Source organism: Lissotriton helveticus, chromosome 12 (genome assembly GCF_964261635.1).
Source record: "Lissotriton helveticus chromosome 12, aLisHel1.1, whole genome shotgun sequence".
In the NCBI taxonomy this organism is placed as follows: domain Eukaryota; kingdom Metazoa; phylum Chordata; class Amphibia; order Caudata; family Salamandridae; genus Lissotriton; species Lissotriton helveticus.
The window spans coordinates 273,401,431-273,419,632 of NC_136073.1; the positions used below are offsets into that span (position 1 = coordinate 273,401,431).

At 43.1% G+C, this 18,202-nt stretch overlaps 1 protein-coding gene across 2 annotated transcripts in view; it reads right to left on the reverse strand.

Moving 5' to 3' along the window:
• The window catches only part of IST1 (IST1 factor associated with ESCRT-III), a 128,777-nt gene extending 115,907 nt beyond the window's left edge, over nucleotides 1-12,870 (reverse strand). The window contains exon 1 of one of the 2 annotated variants that reach the window (XM_078669678.1): nucleotides 6,492-12,870. The gene's annotated coding sequence lies outside the window, so the exon portion shown is untranslated. Of the gene's footprint in view, nucleotides 1-6,349 lie in introns of both variants that reach the window. The other variant, XM_078669679.1, reaches the window with a different exon arrangement.
• Nucleotides 12,871-18,202: the final 5,332 nt, after the last annotated feature.

An 18,202-nucleotide genomic window follows, 5' to 3' on the forward strand; every position in this document is an offset into this window, starting at 1 on the left:
TTGGCGATACGTTGGTAGTTGATATTCTGGAGTCCATGTGAGTGCAGGTCGAAATTATTAACATCAGTGTTTTGACATGCAACAATCTGGATCATCTCTGCAGCTTACAGGCAGAACTGGACACTAGCCTTAAATAAGACTCCCTCTGCTGCTACAGGAAACCAGTGGGCCAGAGTCTACCCCAGAGTAAAGGTACTTCTCAGACAAACTCAACAAAATGGAAAGACTAGCTCAATCACTGTTTATTTGCGTGTTTGTACCGCGCTAGGATCACCTCCCGAAGGAGTATCTCCGCGCCTTTGGCAGCCAAAAAGGCAACTAGCGGACCCTAACCATAAGCATAGATCAATTTTGAAAAAGGAATGTCTTTAATTGCTTCCTAAAAGGAAGGTGGTCCTTACACTGTCTCAGAAACAGTGGGAGGCTGTTCCACAAGGTTGGACCAGCAACCGTAAGAGATCTTCCCCCTTGTCTCACTTTTCTAATTTTTGGAATCTGTAACAATGCCTGCTCACTGGATCTCAAAGAGCGTGTCGGTGTGTACCAGGAGAATTTATTAATCAAATATGCTGGACCATTTCCCTGTAGACACTTATGCATTGTACAGCAGATCTTAAACTTCACCCTCTGTTTGATGGATAACCAATGTAACTTCTCCAAAAGGGGTTTAGAGGGGGTGCGAGAGGGCTGGTTCAGGACCAGACGGGCAGCAGTATTCTGGACCACCTGGAGTCTAGAGATTACCGCTTCATTTGTTGACAGCAGCAGCCCATTGCAGTAGTCCAAGCGACTCAATACTAGGGCCTGCACCAAAGTTCTCCTAGTAGAGTCTGGTAGTAAAGGGAATACCTTTCGTAGCATCCCGATGATATGGAAGCAGGAGCCCACCACTTGATTGCTATGATGTTTTAATGAAAGCTCCTGATCAAGTCGGACGCCAAGGTTTTTCACTACCTGCTTGGGCTCTGGAGGCGGGCCAAGATCTTGAGGCCACCAGTCTGGGGTCCGCAGAAGTTTGGCCTCACCGAACAGCATCACCTCCGTTTTTGCAACATTACACTGCAGGAGGTTAGATGCCATCCAGTGTGCCACCGCCTTCATCCCCTGAGCAAAGGAGTTTCTGACCTCCACCGTAAGGGTTTTAAAAGGAAAGAGGAGTTGAGTGTCATCTGCATATGACACTGGAATAAATCCATACGATCTCATGATGTTAGCTAGGGGGGCCACATAGATATTAAAAAGAGTAGGGCTCAGACAAGAGCCCTGTGGCACCCCCTTAGAGATCTCCAACTCCTCTGACCGATAATCCCCCAAGGTGACCCTTTGGGTACGACCTGTCAGGAAACTCCTCAGCCATGACAACGCCTTGCCTTCCAGGCTGATGTTAACTAGCCTGGTTGTCATGATGTCGTATGACACGGTGTCAAACGCCGCAGACAGATCCAGCAGAACCAGGATAACAGAATGACCTTTATCCTGGAACATGCGTAGATCGTCTGCGACTGACAGCAAGGTGGTCTCGGTGCTGTGTCTTGGTCTAAAGCCCGACTGGGATGGATCCAGACCGCCTACTAGCTCAATGTAACTGGATAGGTGGCGATTTACATATTTCTCTATAATTTTCCCCAAAAAGGGGAGAAGAGAGATGGGCCTTAAATTCGCCAACTCCGTCCAGGGAATGGTAGTATTTTTCCTCAGTGGCCTTACTAACGCCCTCTTCCAGTCCATAGGGACCTGCCCTGTACAGAGGGAAAGATTAATCAAGTTCTGGATTTCTGGTCCAAGAACTTCTACCAGCTTAGGCAGGATACGGGCAGGAATGCTATCATAGGGACTTCCACTCTTGATCTGTGCAACCAATGAGATTACCTCCTCCAAAGAGATAGGAGGAAAGCTAGAGAGACATTGAGTAGGTGGTCCTGATAGTACACTCGACTGGGATCTGTTGTTATTATTCGTTCCCACAGCCGTCTTTGAGGCCATTATCTTCTCATAGATAGCCTCTATCTTCTTCATAAAGAAGGTAGAAATCTCATTGCACAGCTCTTGGGTGGCTACCTCAACAGTCTCACAGGCTGCTAATCTGGTAAAGGTTTGTAAGATGTTATACAAAACTCTAGAATCTTTCCCTGCCTCTATAAGTTGTGCTGCAATATGGTTTTTCCGCGCAGTCCTGATGGCTTTATGGTACAACTTAGAAGAGGATTTATAGAGTGTTTTATCCTCCTGCTTTCTAGACCGTCTCCATAATTTTTCCAGTTTTCTTGTATTTTGTTTCAAAGATCTTAGGTCTTCAGAAAACCAGATTTCTTGCTTTTTAGCTGGGCGGGGTTTGTAGATTTTCTGGGGGATAGTATTATTTATTGCATCCTTAACTGCCTCGTCAAACCTGTACAACTCTGTTGTTATATCTCCTGTATTGAGTCCATACAGGGGAGCTTTGTACTGATCTCTAAAGGCTTCCACCGTTAGTTTATGCCAGGGTCTCCTTTTAGAGGCCAGAATACTCCGCTTTTGAGGCTTATTATTAGTAGCAGTATGGAACTTTAAAATAAAATGATCTGTCCATTCTACTTGTTCAGGAGGCATACATTTAATTAAAGGTGAGTTGGACATTACCAAATCCAAAGTATGGCCTGCCTCATGAGTGGGGCCGTCATTGATCTTTTTCAGTCCTAGGGAGTCTAGGTCCATTAGGAGAGTTCTTGCCTCCTTACAGTCCTCTAGCTCACTATGGACATTAAAATCCCCTACCAAGAGGAAATCCTGATTATCTTGTACAAATGGTGCTAAAGCCTCTATTAGCACAACTGGAAAAGTCCCAATCGGACCTGGTGGTCTATACAACAATGCACCCTTCCTTTGATCTCTGGGATTAGGACTGAGTTTAAAAATGAGTAATTCCATTTGAGGATTACTAATTTCCTCCAGGATAGTTAAGTTCAATTCCTCTTTGTAAACAATTGCCACCCCCCCTCCAGTTTTCTTTAAGCGGTCAACCCTGGCAATCTTGTATCCTAATGGGACACTAAGTGTGATTGCTGGAACCAAATGGGGCTTAAGCCAGGTTTCTGTTAAAAAACAGAGATCTGGCTCCTCAGTCAATATAAGATCCCATATCTGTGTGGAGTGCTTCACTAAAGATCGAATATTGCAGAGTAGATTTTTACTCCACATAATGGAGTTATCTGCCTGTATATTAATAGGAACAAAATCTTGTTTTCTTGCTGGTATGACCTCAGCTACCTGTGAATGCCTGTTCCGGTTCATATCAAGATCAAACTGCCTATGGCATCTGTAACAGGAGAAAGGACCTTCAGCCGGAGTATCAATACCAATAGTACAGGCATGGGACATATCGACACGAATCGCAAGCAATACCTGCGAAGTATATGATCTTCGTGTGGTAGGCGATGTTTCCAGGACATGTAATGGTCGCGCCATAATCTCCAGCCCCTTAGCCCCGTCCTGTCGCGGACGGGCGCAGACGGGCTGGTCTTCGGCTCGTCTTAGGCGCAGGAATAGGCGCCACCCTGCGCGCCAACGCTGCGCGCTAGGGCCGACGAGGGGCTAAATAGCCCAGGAAGTGCCAGAGTCTAGAGCGCTAACCGCTCGCTTTCCAGTATGTCCTGCCTCAGCCCCGCCCTCCACACACCGGGATTGGCTGCCGAGCGTGCAGGCTTAGGTAGGATTTTAAACTATCGTGGCTTTGGTGTTTGCAGGTATGCGAGATTGTTGCAGTATGCCTCAGAGTAATTCACAACCTAATTCCTTCTATTCAGTTTAAAACACAGTCAACATAATTTTACAATCATCAATTAAAATAAATCGGTCGTTTTTCAAAATCAGTTTCCTTTTACAACTTTAGCACCGCTATCTGATTTTGTAGCGCCAAGCGGGGTCAGGAGAAGCTGCCACCACCTCCCTGTTATTTAAGAACTTTGCGCTAACAGACACAACGTGGTAATTGGTCACAATGTGTGAATTAGGAAACTGCAAAACCAACAACAAGTAACAACTTAAACAAAACAACTAATCAAGACAGGTCCTATCCACCTTATTGGGCAGCAAATCACCCTTGCAACAAAGATCATGAAAACAATATTTACCATATTCAGTGCCTTCTGAAGACTCATGCTGCAATCGTTCCCTGGATCACATATCCTGCACTGTACCAAAAGCATGTGGTGAAAACATACAAGATCATCTGCAGCTTTTCATCAGACCAGGTCCAATAAAATGCTCTAAAGTGTTAATATTTCATACATACGTTGGTAATAATCATTACTCTACGACCACCATAAAAGATGTCACAGTAATTATTAAACAACAAGCACAGTGGGTCAAATCTGATTTGATGGAGCAAAAGCAACTAAGAAAACATCCAGTGGTGGCTGAGAGAGTTTGTGGTTGAATGCCTTTCTGGGAGTCTGAACTTACAGATCAGTGAAAACTCAACACTGAGGGGCCGATTCCGATCAGGGTCGGAAATCACGCCGACCAAGCCGGATCCGGGGTGTTTTCCGACCGATACGGCTCTGCAGTCCGACCGAGTGAGTACGATGCGGTCGTATGCTGTCGGACTCGGTTCGGTTGGATCCCATAGAAGTCAATGGGAACCGGTCGTACAGCGCGTACATGGACTCCCATTGAATGAATGTGTACGTTGCAAGTGCGCCCCTTACAGTGGGTACGCACCAGTGCCATCCGCACTGCACCCCCTGTGTCCGAGTCATAAGGCTGCGGGTTTCAGGAGGTCCGATGCAGACCCCCAAAGTCCATCTCCAGGAGCTATTGCGAGCTGGAAGCTCCGACTCGATCAGGCTGTTCGAATCGAGCATCGTATTAGCTCGGTCGTGAAACGTCTCCATTGCGCGCCGCGGTTAGCTTGCGGCCGAGTCGTACGGAGCGGTTCGGACCCGGAGACGATTCTGACGGAGATTTCGCGCTTGTTCGCCTCGTACTTCAACATCCGGACCAGTGTACGAACCGGATGGAAATTCAGCCTCCGAATCGGGTCCGCTGATGCCGAACCCGATTCGGTGCCCTTCCGACTGAGATCGGAATCGGCCCCTGCGTGTCATCTTCGGGTTACAAACTTTTTTAGGTAAAATGAAGGCACGACTTATGATACTGTCTCTGTATTGGACTTGAGGCAGCTTTACTACATTATTATCACGTATCAGAACCGCTGCCTAACCACTGAAATTCTGACAAGTTTACCAACGCCTAATAACTTTAAACACCAGCGTTATCCATGGAGAAGAATACCTTGCAATGCAGCCATACTGGATATAAATATTTCAGAAGCCAGTTAGCATTTACAACAACTTTCCAAATTATTACGGCAAGGGATGATATTTTGGAGCATAGAATCTAAATTACTTCGCAGCACATCCTGTTACCCACAACAATTACTAGGATAATTACTCATGAATTAATTCAACAGTGCATCTAACTAATGAATATTTTCCAGACATAACTGAGAAAATGTACAACTCCTTCAAAATATGTTGCTGATTTTGGACTGAACACTGAGGCTATTTCACGTTTTAAGTATCTGATATTAGGCAGAGACAAGCTCAATGTGCGGCTGTATAATTTTCATAAAATGATTGTAGAGAACGTTTGTACCGTAGTAGGAGCGTCTTGAACAGGAGGTATAGAGCATGTGCGAACTAGTTACTGGTAACAGGCTGGGACTTGAGATAATACTATTAAGAACATTGGCTTGTTTTACATTACACATATTTAAAATGGGTTTCAAAAGAAGAGAACTTGATTTTCCCAGAATCATACATTTTGGTACAGGCCACACATTCTACTAAAATACTTAAAGCCTAACGATTTATTTTATTAGTTCTGTCATAAATTCTGAGAAAATATGAGTATTCGTTGCAGGGTAAATGCACACATAAGCTGCAAATCGAGAGAAAAATGCGATCAACTAATTGAACTGGCCAGTAGGAAAATAAGAGAATCCTGAAGGGTCGGTGCACCAGGAAGGCCAGTCGTTCTTGAGCAAGGCACTGCCCCAAGTCCTAATGGCATTTCTGAGGCACCGGTCAGTAGGGAATTGTGCCCCTGGGGATATACAGAATAACCTAAGACAGCTGAACAACAAAAGACGAATGTAACATGATAGTTACAGCAAACATGGGGTACAATTCGGTCGGCGTACGTCATAATTAATTAATAAAGAACAAGAGTGACGTGCTGCTGTTTCAGATAAAGAACAGCTTCAAAAACATCGGCTTCCGGGGTACAGTCCATTTATACTATACTTCAAACCCGGACCGGGCGTATTTTAAATTCAGACTGTGACCCACATCAAGAGACCTAAAGTCACACAGAAAAGAATGACAAGGGGAACAGTCTGCAGTTCAACCAGGAAGAGAAAAGGCAGAGCTAGGCCCATCGAGGACACGGGGGTTTCTCCCTTGCTAGCAAAGGTGTACTTCACACGGACTCCACCCAGGGTACAAATTCACCTGCTGCGCGTTCGGCCTTCAGTCCGTGGACGGCCCGCCGGGCTCCTCTCCGCTCGTCTTTGTCTGCGGGCCCGAGGCAGCAGGTTCTGATTGTGATCCAAGCCGGGCGAAGTCGGTTGATAGACGTTCGACAACAGGAGCCACCCGGCCTCTCCCTCGCGTCACCGTCACGCTACTTCCTGCTACGCCCTCCCGTTCCGACACTCGCGTGCGGATTCTGCAGATTCCAGTCACGGGTTAACGGTGTTCATGATTCTATGAAGGGAGGAACCCGGTGTTGTGTAATGTTGTGTTCACACCCGTCAAGTATATACCCTCCCTTTCGGCTGCGTCAGCGGACCTGCTTTATTCGATATTTCGTATCCCACAAAATATTTCTAAGGGGGGCGTGGCCAAGCCACAAAATATTTCTAAGTGCTTACCTTGGGAAATGTGCGCTATTGGCCAGATCTGACAGCTGCAATGTAGCCCCGCCCACTGAATGACAGGCGAACAAGGAGCGGCGGCGCACCTCAGCCCTGCCTCTGCCGGAGCGCCCAGAAGTGGTGAATGACCTGCACTTACCGCCGTCCTGATCGAGACACACTGCTGCTGTGTCTGTCTTGTACTGAATGCCTCGTTTGCTTTGCGGCGGCACCCCCTCTGGGATCCCACAAACTCGGACCTCACCAATTTCACGTTTATGGAAGAATTGAGGCCGCAGCTTATTAGGCATTTTTAACTTCCAAGCAATTATTCAAACACCATTTAACTTTATTAGGCGAGCCTGTGTCCTTCTTTGTAAAGCCGCCAAAAGTAGTTCTGTTCCTTTAAGCAGATTGTTCTTTATTAGAATTCTTTCTATGTCATGAGGCTTGGAGTTCGTTTTGTAGCAGTTACTACTGGCTCCTTTCCTGATTGAGTCGCTCATCCTGTGAGCTCTTCATTTTAACTTATCTTCTTTGTAATTATAATAAATACTGTATCCTTCCATCATCATATTCGCCTCCTGAGATTCTGTTGTATCCCACACTACAAATTGGTACCAGGAGTGGGGCATACAGATTATCATTGGAGCACACGGACCATCGTTAGGATACATTCTATGATGAAGAAATGATCCACGATCTGAAGACACCCGAAGAGCTCAGTTATGCCAAGGACTTTACAAGGACAGTTATATCCTTTTAAGAGGTTAGTCCTGGATTTTCATTTTTATCGATTCACTTCACATTGTGGAAATTTTAACCACGTTATATGAGAACTTTTTAAAGATTTGTCGCTTGGAATTTATTACTGGGTGAAATCTCAGCGACAAGTAGTGACTTTTTACTGCATGTATGATGATCGTGCATGTTGGGATCTGACTACCTCGCATCTTTGACAGTTGGAAATTTCACAGTGTATACCTCGCGCTGTCTTCAAGATTTTACGTACACATCTTACCTGAGTTCCAGATCTTGTGTACGCAGCTGTATGACGAGTGGCGTGTGTTCCAGTTCGGAAGTTATCACTGCTGTGTGACGTTTTGACGCTGTGCATCCTGGGAGCATATGACGTATGAAGCACTCTACGCACGTCGGCGGCCATATTTGTTGAGAAAGAAGTTATCGGTGAGCGGCAAATTAATCGGTCAGGATTTGTCTGTGCGACATCGATGTTCGGTGATTCGCACACCTATATATTTCAAACATACATTTAATTTTATGGTGCGATTCTGCAATCGGTGATTTGCACATCTATGTTGTTCGAGTTTACGAAGTTGGAACCTTCAGTGTGACACAGTGATTCACACACCTATTATCTTCCTTTACAGTGAGTTAAATACTTTATACTTCATTTCAAAAGAAGTACAAATTTAGAAGATCTCTCTCACTCATCATTTAAAGACAAGGTTTCTGTTTTTGGTCATATCTTCAGTTCATTAATCCATGGCTTCAATTCAAGGAGTTATCCAGCCAGTACCATTTTTATCAAAACCAGGTAAACCTGAACTCAAATGGCCAGAGTGGCTTAGAGACTTCAAGAACTATTTAACTGCCATTGATGCAAATGAGTACTCTCCTACAAGAAAATTAGCATTATTAGTGAATCATTTGGGAACAGCAGGTCGCATTGTTTTTGAAAATTTACACAGACAACCAGCACCCACTGGTGAAGATGTAGAATGGAATGTCTATATAGAAGCAAAATTACGAATGGATACACAGTACTCAGATACTACAAGTGTTATGTTGGAGAGGTTTAATTTTTCAATGTGTAAGCAGTCTACTGAAGAATCTGTAGAAGATGACATAGCTACACTAAGAGTTTTAGCAGAAAAGTGTGAATTTGGACAAGCTATTGATACATATATTAGAGATCAATTTCTGTTTTGGTGTTACTCAAAGAAAATTCAAGAACGGTTACTTATTTCGCATAACCCTACTTTGGGTGAAACGATTGACATTGCAAAAAGTATTGAGAGGTCAATTGTTACATCCAAAGTATTATCCAATCAACCTATTAATCAACATATGCTTTCTCAAGCAAAAGCAATTGTGCACCCTGCTGCTGCTACATCCAATGTGAATGGTTGATGAAGATAACGCTGTGTGTGCTATTGGTAACAAGCAAAATTTTAATAAGAATAGAACTTATAGAAATCAATCTTAAACTCAGAGAGGATGGTTAATTTGTTTTAGGTGAGGTTCGAAGAATCACATTGGAAACAATCCTGGCTGTCCTGCTTTGGGTAAACGGTGCACTAAGTGCCCACAGATTGGACACTTCCAAGGAGCATGTAGGAGCAACATCAATTCAAACACAAATAGAGTTAGGATTTCTAATGTACCCTTAGGGACAGAAGTGGTACAAGATTGTGCTTCACAAATTGTAAATTTTGTAGTCACGGTAGAGGTTCAGAATTCTTTAGACAAACCTATCAAGAGACCCTTTGTTGATCTCATTATCGATGGTCGGATTATTTTGGTAATGGCTGACTCAGGTGCTCCCGTTACCATACTAGCAGACTGCATGTTTTACAAATTTTGGCCAAAAGAAATGTCACTTATTGCTTATGACATTAATCCGAAAGCATTTGGAGAGCAAGATATAGATCTTTTAGGTTATTTTTGGGACATTGTAGGATGTTTAGGAAAATCCGTAAGAACAAAAGTTTATGTGGCCATTAAAGGAAGAGACCTCATAGGCTGGAAGGATGTGGCTCTGCTAGGTATCATATTGCGTCCGGGACAAGATCCCCTCATTGTTCTTGGTGATCTTCCTCCAAATGTTTTGTTGATTAATCAACCTAATTTGAGTGTTGAGAATGTAGTGAAGTCTTTTCCTGAGGTGTTTAAAAATACAGTGGGTACTGTTAAAGGTTATGAACACCGTATACAATTAAAAAGAAATGCTGTTCAGATTATACATAAAGTCAGGCCTGTACCCCTCACTATTAGAGATTATTTGGAAGCTCTACTTAAAAATGTATAAGATGAAGGCATAATCTCTCCTATTGACTCTTCTGAGTGGATTTCTCCAGTGGTTTTACAGAAGAAAAGGAACGGAGAACTGAGGCTATGTGTAGATTTAAGATCATTAAATCAAAATATTCTGGTGGACTATCATCCCTTGCCATTAATACACGAGATGTTAGCTAAAATGTGGAAATCCAAGTATTTTTCCACTATAGATTTACATTCAGCTCACCATCAAATTCAACTTTCTCCGCATTGTCAAGCACTTACTGCATTCGTAACTCCATTTGGGGCATTCAAATATTTGAGGCTACCATTTGGACTTGCGTCCGCTGCAAGTGTCTTTCAGAAACTTATGGACAATCTTTTTGGAGGGATCTCACAGGTACAAGCATATCAAGATGATATCTTCATACACACTGAAACTAAAGGAGAACACATAGACATTCTAAAAAAAGTTCTAAGTATTTTGCAAGATAAGTGCATGACTGTTAAAGAAAACAAATGCAAGTTGTTAGTTAATGAGGTTGAATATCTTGGTCATAATATTTCAGCTGAGGGCATCAGACCAAAGTTCTGTAACATAGAGGCTATAAGAAATGCACCTCCACCTACAGACAAAGATGCATTGCGATCATTTCTGGGTTTATGCGAATACTATGCAAGATTCGTACCAGGTTATGCACAATTGATTCAACCTTAGAGATGCCTACTTAAGAAAGGGGTACAATATGAATGGAATGACAGTCTAAATGAAGTTTTGGGGAATGTAAAAACATTAGTAATCAATACTCCATCCTTACATCCATTTGTCTCAAATGCTTACTCCTTTATATCAGTAGATGCCAGTCAAAAGGGGCTTGGTGCTATTTTTGGACAATGGGTTGATGGTAAAGAAAAAAACATTGCTTTTGCCTCACGTACATTAACTGCGACTGAAAGCAACTATAGCACTATCGAACGAGAGGCATTAGCCATTGTTTGGTCGGTAAAGAAATTTAAAACGTACATATGGGGCACTAAATGTGATGTTTTCACGGATCATAAGCCGTTAGTATCTTTACTGAGTGGTAATGGCTTGGGGAAATCATCTGCAAGACTTGTGAGGCTTCTTTCAAAATTGCAAGAATACAATCTTGAAGTGAAATATATCCAAGGTGGGAAAAACATTTGTGCGGATTGTCTGTCGCGCATTCCTCTTCTTTACAATAGCGAAGGTGAAGATGACTTTCATAAAGATTGTGTGGTTGGTTTAATAGATGCTGTATCAAAGAGCAATGGGAGTATATCACAAGATGAATGGGCATCTGCTATGGCAGTTGATGAAACACTCAAGAAAGTAGAGATATAAATTAAAAGGAAATGGCCAGCAAACAAGAAATTGGACAATGATGTAAAATGCTTTGCACAAATCAGTGAACAGTTATCTTTTGAGAATGATGTATGTGTAAGAAACAGATTATTTGTCCCTCCTATGTCTCTTAGAGAAAAGATCATAAGCATTGCGCATGAAGGTCACCTAGGTATATCTGCTACATGCAAAATTATCAAAGACATTTACTGATGGCCTAGCATGGACAAACAAGTAACTTCTTTCATTGATAATTGTCCCAGTTTTATTGTCTCGGACAAACATTGGAAAGTTCATACTAAACCCTTGAATCCTGTTCCTTTTCCAGAATTTGCATGGGAGAAAATTGCATTAGATTTCTATGGACCTTTTACATTATTACCCACAGAAAAAAGATATTGCATAGTTGCAATTGATTACCATTCTAAGTGGTTATTTTATTCTTTTGTGCAAGCGGCAAATTCAGCTAATGCAATTTCTTTTCTACAAAGTATTTTTAAAATTGAGGGAATTCCTCTTTGTATCATCACTGACAATGGTCAATATTTTATTTCGCAACAATTCACAAACTTCCTTGAGAATGCTGAGATAAAACATTGCCGTGTTGCATTGTATAGTCCCTCTTCAAATGGTCTTGTAGAGAGGGCTAACCGTTTTCTCAAGGAGGGAGAACAAACTGCTGTTGCAACCAATGTTGACATGGAAGAGTTTTTAGAAAGTAAAGTTTGGGCTTATTTAACTACAACTCATTCCACGACTGGTGTAACACCTTTTAAGGCCCTTAGACGGAGAGAAGCAAGATCCAAGCTTATACCTAAATGGTTTAGTGACTTAAATGTGGGCTCAGCTTTATTTGAAAAGAGGAATACTAAAATGGATAATCAAGAAGTCAAGGGTAGCTTACAAGCAATTCTTGCAAAAAAAACTTTATGATAGTTGCCCTTCCTCACATGATTCATTGTTAAAAATAAGTGATTGGGTAAGCGTCAAAAAACCATTTAAAGTTTGTAAAGGACAGTCCAAATTTTTCTCTCCGGTGAAAATTGAAAAAAAATCACTAAATCCTCTGTTTACCTAGGAAATAGAGGATGGTGGAATAAAAATAATGTTGTGAGAGTCTCTGATAAACAAGCTGCAATATTCAACAAAGTTTATGCCAACAGATGTGATGAAAATGACGATGGATATATTTTTGGTACTGATTTTCAAAACGGAACTGATATGGAAAATCTTGTAATCAATCCTGTTACAAGCTCATCCAATGTTTCATGTAATAAATCTTTTGTTTCTCATGATATGATGTTGACACGCAGCCACCGCATATGCAAAATTCCACAAAAGTTCAATGATTATATATTGTATTAATTTGTTTTCTTTTCTTTAAGGGGGGAGGGTATGTAGTAAGTAAGTTGTTCTGTTCCTTTAAGCAGATTATTCTTTATTAGAATTCTTTCAATGTCATGAGGCTTGGAGTTCGTTTTGTAGCAGTTACTACTGGCTCCTTTCCTGATTGAGTCGCTCATCCTGTGAATTCTTTATTTTAACTTATCTTCTTTGTAATTATAATAAATACTGTATCCTTCCATCATCATAATCGCCTCCTGAGATTCTGTTATATCCACACTACACTACTGTGTCTGTCTTGTACTGAATGCCTCGTTTGCTTTGCGACGGCATCCCCACTGGGATCCCACGAACTCACACCACACCAATTTCACGTTTATGGAAGAATTGAGGCCGTAGTGTATTAGGCAATTTTAACTTACAAGCGATCCTTCAAACACCATTTAAATTTATTAGGCGCGCCTGTGTCCTTCTTTGCAAAGCCGCCAACACAGTACTGATCCACGTAAAGGCCAGGGATGAACACTTCACAGTCAAGAAAACTTAAATTGAGCCCATATACACATTCAATGTTCCTGGCTGTTTCGCTGGGGGTCAAGTTTTTTTATTTCACTTTAGTTCTGATTATTTATTTCACTGTAACCTTAAATCATGATGCACTCAATTGCGCAGTTTCCCACCAGAGCTTTTTTGGAGATTTGCTTTGTTCTTGCCTTTTTATGTATAGACGCATGATCTGCGTTTCTACACTTATTCTACTCAAACCCCCCCTCCTTTTCCCCACAGCTACCCCTTGCCTCTAACACGGACCTTCGCTGCACAGACAGTTTTACTTGACCACGGATTCTGATATGCGTCTTTATCCTTGAGGTTGGTCTATACAAAGGTTTTCACCTGAATGTACGGTACACATTTTACCTTCTTTACATCTTCCCCACTTTTCCTAAATTATTACCTTCCCTTGTTTTGGGTACCTATCTTCAAGCCACGTCCTGACACGGACCTGATTTTGCGGATCTTATTACCTTGGCGAGATTCTACGTCTTAAACATGGACCTTAATTTTTGCGGATACCATTACTTTACTTTGGCAAGATTACAATACCTTTCAATCGGTAAGCGCATTCTGATGCACTATAGGCACGTTTCTCCCACTCCTTGCAGCGTTTATTCACTTCACAATGGTTGCAGTGGTGTATTCCCTAGCACTCTGACAGTATATGTCACACTTCCCTCACCCTCGCTCCTTCCATTCTCTTAAGCAGGCTGACTAATATGGTTCGTGTCTCACTATTAGGTATGATTAACGTCTCTGTGCTATACTGACACAACCAAGCCACATGGTTCAATTTCCCTTCCTTTCAGTGTGACTTCACACGACGGCTATGACGCACGTTTTGTTGTCACTGGTCACTTTCGGTTGGACATTCTTCCCCCCTTTTTTGACACACTTCCCGCCCTGGTTTCCTCATTTCCCTTGCTCTCCTACCACAAGCACTTGGGATTAATAGTCATACATATATGCACACACCATTGTATTAACATAAAAGGTCCTAAATGTGTTTATAATGTATGTTATTACAGCCCTGAAGAAGCCCATGTTTGGGCGAAACGCGTTGGCTGTGCATGTATGAAAACCCAGCATTCCTATAATAAAGACACACAAAGGCTATAAATAGCGATGTAGACTCATTCTTTCAAACCAGAGACTTTGTAACTTACGGTCTTGTGGTGATGTCGGAGAGTGGACCCGAGAAATCCAACATGGCGGCCGCCATATTCCAATCCGGAAATATCCTGAGTGTTCCAACGACCCCGGCGGAAGCCCGTGGCCAGCCTATCACGGACCAGATGGGAGGGGCCAAGGCCCTTATGATGACGCCGGGAAATAGAGATGCCGTTCCGGTGGGCACCATCCACGAAGAAGAAGAGCCGACCGAAGCACCAGCACGGGACCAGAAGGAGACGAGAGAGGACAACCCCCTGCTGGGCGAGGACCAGCCGAAAGGAGACCGCTCGTGGAGCAACGCTGTAGAGTCCAGTACTCCTACCAGGGAACCGGAGGCTGGTACTCCCAACCCCACGGCCCAGGAGGGTCGTGGGCCTAGGCAAGTGCCTAGTGCACGTTTTCTTTCTTTTAAGGGCTGGTGGGCGGGGGTTATGGCTCACTTGGAGTCAACACACTAATCTTCCCCCTTCACTAGGCACAACACCAGAAAAAGGCACCGACCCCCCCCTTTTGTGTACATCAGAACAGGAGTCCTGATCATTTTCCTTTGTTCCTTCTTTTCCGGTACCTTACGGTGGAGTATAGCCAGCCCAGCATTGAGCCCCGATCTCCGAAGACGGCAACCTATGGACTTGATGGACCTAATCATCCGGTGTCTTCCTTTGTTTTAGAGTTGGAGGGTTTTTCCCTTCGTTTTGTTACCATCCAATTTCTTACTGACTCAGGACCTAAAAAGGCTGTACTGGCCCTAATTAAAAAACATAACCTTTATAGTGACTCCGGTGTGCTTACAAGAGGGAAGGCAGGGTTTTCCTGGGCGACCAAAAAGCTCACAGGTCTATATACGGTGCCTCTCATACCCCCTGTATGAATGTTTAACTTTATGTGGTAGCTGGCCATTTGAGGTGGGCAATATCCCAGAAGGATAGTGACTAGACTGGGCAGTACAATCATCTCGAAAACCCGGCTGCCTCTTCCAATTGTACCACTGTCAATTATATATGGTATAGAACACCCATTTATCTTTAGAGTGATCTTTGGACAATATTTGAATGTTTGTGTTGTTTTTTTCTTCACTTTGAATTTGTACTCACATCTGACTAGTCCCACATGTGCATGCCTTTCTGAAGTAAACATCGACATTGCACAATTGTCATATTCACTTTCACTAGAGACTGATATAGAGGAACTCTTTGTTCATGATTTAAACGACAATCTACTTTTTGGTGTCGATTTGCCTCAGTTGGGTTGACCGCTTGGCCTGTTGAAGCACGTTGAATGTCGCTGAGGTAACGGTCAGTTGGCCATTTTGTCTTCACGCTGTGACGCACTTACTTTTTTCTTCACCCTGCAAGGTGTCACAAAATGGTTTGCTTTACCACAGTTGATGCATATATGTCCGATTGCAGGATATTTGCCTTTGTGTGGAAATGACAGTCCGCATCTGTAAAAGGTTTTATTCTTCTGTGGATACATCACCTCGTGTCCCTCAGCCGTATACCGTAGCTTACTCTTCATGTTCATGACTGATGCCCTTTGGGTGCCACCAGCCTCCTAGTCAGTTGCTTGACAATCAACATGCTCTTCAGGGCGAGCAGCCTTGAGGCCTTGTTCTAAGCTCAGAGTTTCCTTCAGTATTCATCTTTAGGTTGATAATTTCTGCATTCGTTTACCAACATAAAAGTTACACAGTTATCCTCCAGTTGGGTCCCTTGGATCCCAATAACCAGGCCAACAGTTCTATGGCTAATTCAAATATAGTGGACGACAGTGCACGCCTCCCTGTTGTCCCTCGTAATACGTATGGAATCAGAGAACCAGAGTTGTCGGTTCAGTATACAGTAGTGACACTCACTTCTGGAGCTCCCGGGCCAACCCCTATTTTATCCCACACTGCAAAGAGAAAAGACCAGCTCAGTGTATCAAATGCCTTTTCGATATCAAGGGACTCTACTCAATGCTGAACATGAAAACGCTCGGTCCCGTCCATTATCCCAAACAATCGTCACAGGTTGAGGAATGTGATCCTTTCTGGGATGATCCCATTTTGGTCTGGGGTTGTTATAGTTTGTGCTGTGTGTATTAGGAAAGTCGCTAATATCTTCTGAAGAACCCTGTAATCTAAGTTTAAGAGAGATAGAGGTGCATATGATTTGACATTCAAGGGTTCACTACCAGGTTTAGGGAAACCACTATTAGCACTTCTTTCATGGAAGACAGAAAGCTGCCCAAAGTCGTAGCCACCATGAATACCCTGCAACAGTCCAGCATTAAATTCTGCATAAAATTCAATTGGAAAGACATCCTTGTCGGAAATCTTGCCTCTTGCTATCTGCTTGATGCTAACTTAATCTCATCTAATGTAATTGAAGATTCCAGTTCCTGCCGATGCATGATATTTATAGTAGGTATATTACACCGGTCTAAGAACTTCCTAGTTGTGTCATCATCTCTTCTCAGTAGGGCCTTCATAGAGGAGTTTATAGTAAGTTTGCAATACCTGCTTAATTTTTAGTTGCAGGTTGTTGCCAGAGTCACATTCTGAGCATGTGTGACACCTGGGGGAGTTCTAGGAGACTCTGATTTAAACAAGCATTTGCAATGCAATAGGTCTCGTATTAGGAAAGTTTGAGCTATTGGTATTGTAAGTGACATTTTTTATTTAGGTTTTGTTTTTGAAAATAGCGAAATTAATAGCTTTGTTATTTACCATGCCAATAGTTATAACTTTCGCAAATGTGACACCTATAGCATTTGTAATGCAATATCTGTTGTATTTACGTGACTTACATGTATTGATATTACAAATAACAATGGTTTTTAATTTTTTTAATAATTAATACTTAAATAAAAGTCTGATGCCTGATGTTTGTGGATGTCTGACACTTGTGGATGTCTGACGCCTGATGCATGCGGATGTCTGATGCTTGCGGATGTCTGACGCTTGCGGATGTCTGACGCTTGCGGATGTCTGACGCTTGCGGATGTCTGATGCTTGCGGATGTCTGATGCTTGCGGATGACTGATGCTTGCGCATGTCTGATGCTTGCGCATGTCTGATGCTTGCGCATGTCTGATGCTTGCGGATGTCTGACGCTTGCGGATGTCTGACGCTTGTGGATGTCTGACGCTTGGGAATGTCTGACGCTTGTGGATGTCTGACGCTTGTGGATGTCTGACGCTTGTGGATGTCTGATGCTTGTGGATGTCTGATGCTTGTGGATGTCTGACGCTTGGTGATGTCTGACGCCTGGTGATGTCTGACGCTTGGTGATGTCTGACGCTTGTGGATGTCTGCTGCTTGCGGATGTCTGCTGCTTGTGGATGTCTGATGCTTGTGGATGTCTGATGCTTGTGGATGTCTGTTGCTTGTGGATGTCTGTTGCTTGTGGATGTCTGTTGCTTATGGATGTCTGTTGCTTGTGGATGTCTGTTGCTTGTGGATGTGTGATGCTTGTGGATGTGTGATGCTTGTGGATGTGTGACACTTGTGGATGTCTGACGCTTGTGGATGTCTGACGCTTGTGGATGTCTGACGTTTGTGCATGCCTGACGCTTGTGCATGCCTGACGCTTGTGCATGCCTGACGCTTGTGCATGCCTGATGCCTTTGGATGTCTGATGCTTGTGGATGCCTGACGTTTGTGGATGTCTGATGCCTGATGTTTGTGAATGTCTGTTGCTTGTGGATGTTTGATGCTTTTGGATGCCTGACGCTTGTGCATGCCTGACGCTTGTGGATGTCTGACGCTTGTGGATGTCTGATGCTTGTGGATGTCTGATGTTTGTGGATGTCTGTTGCTTGTGGATGTTTGATGCTTGTGGATGTCTGATGTTTGTGGATGTCTG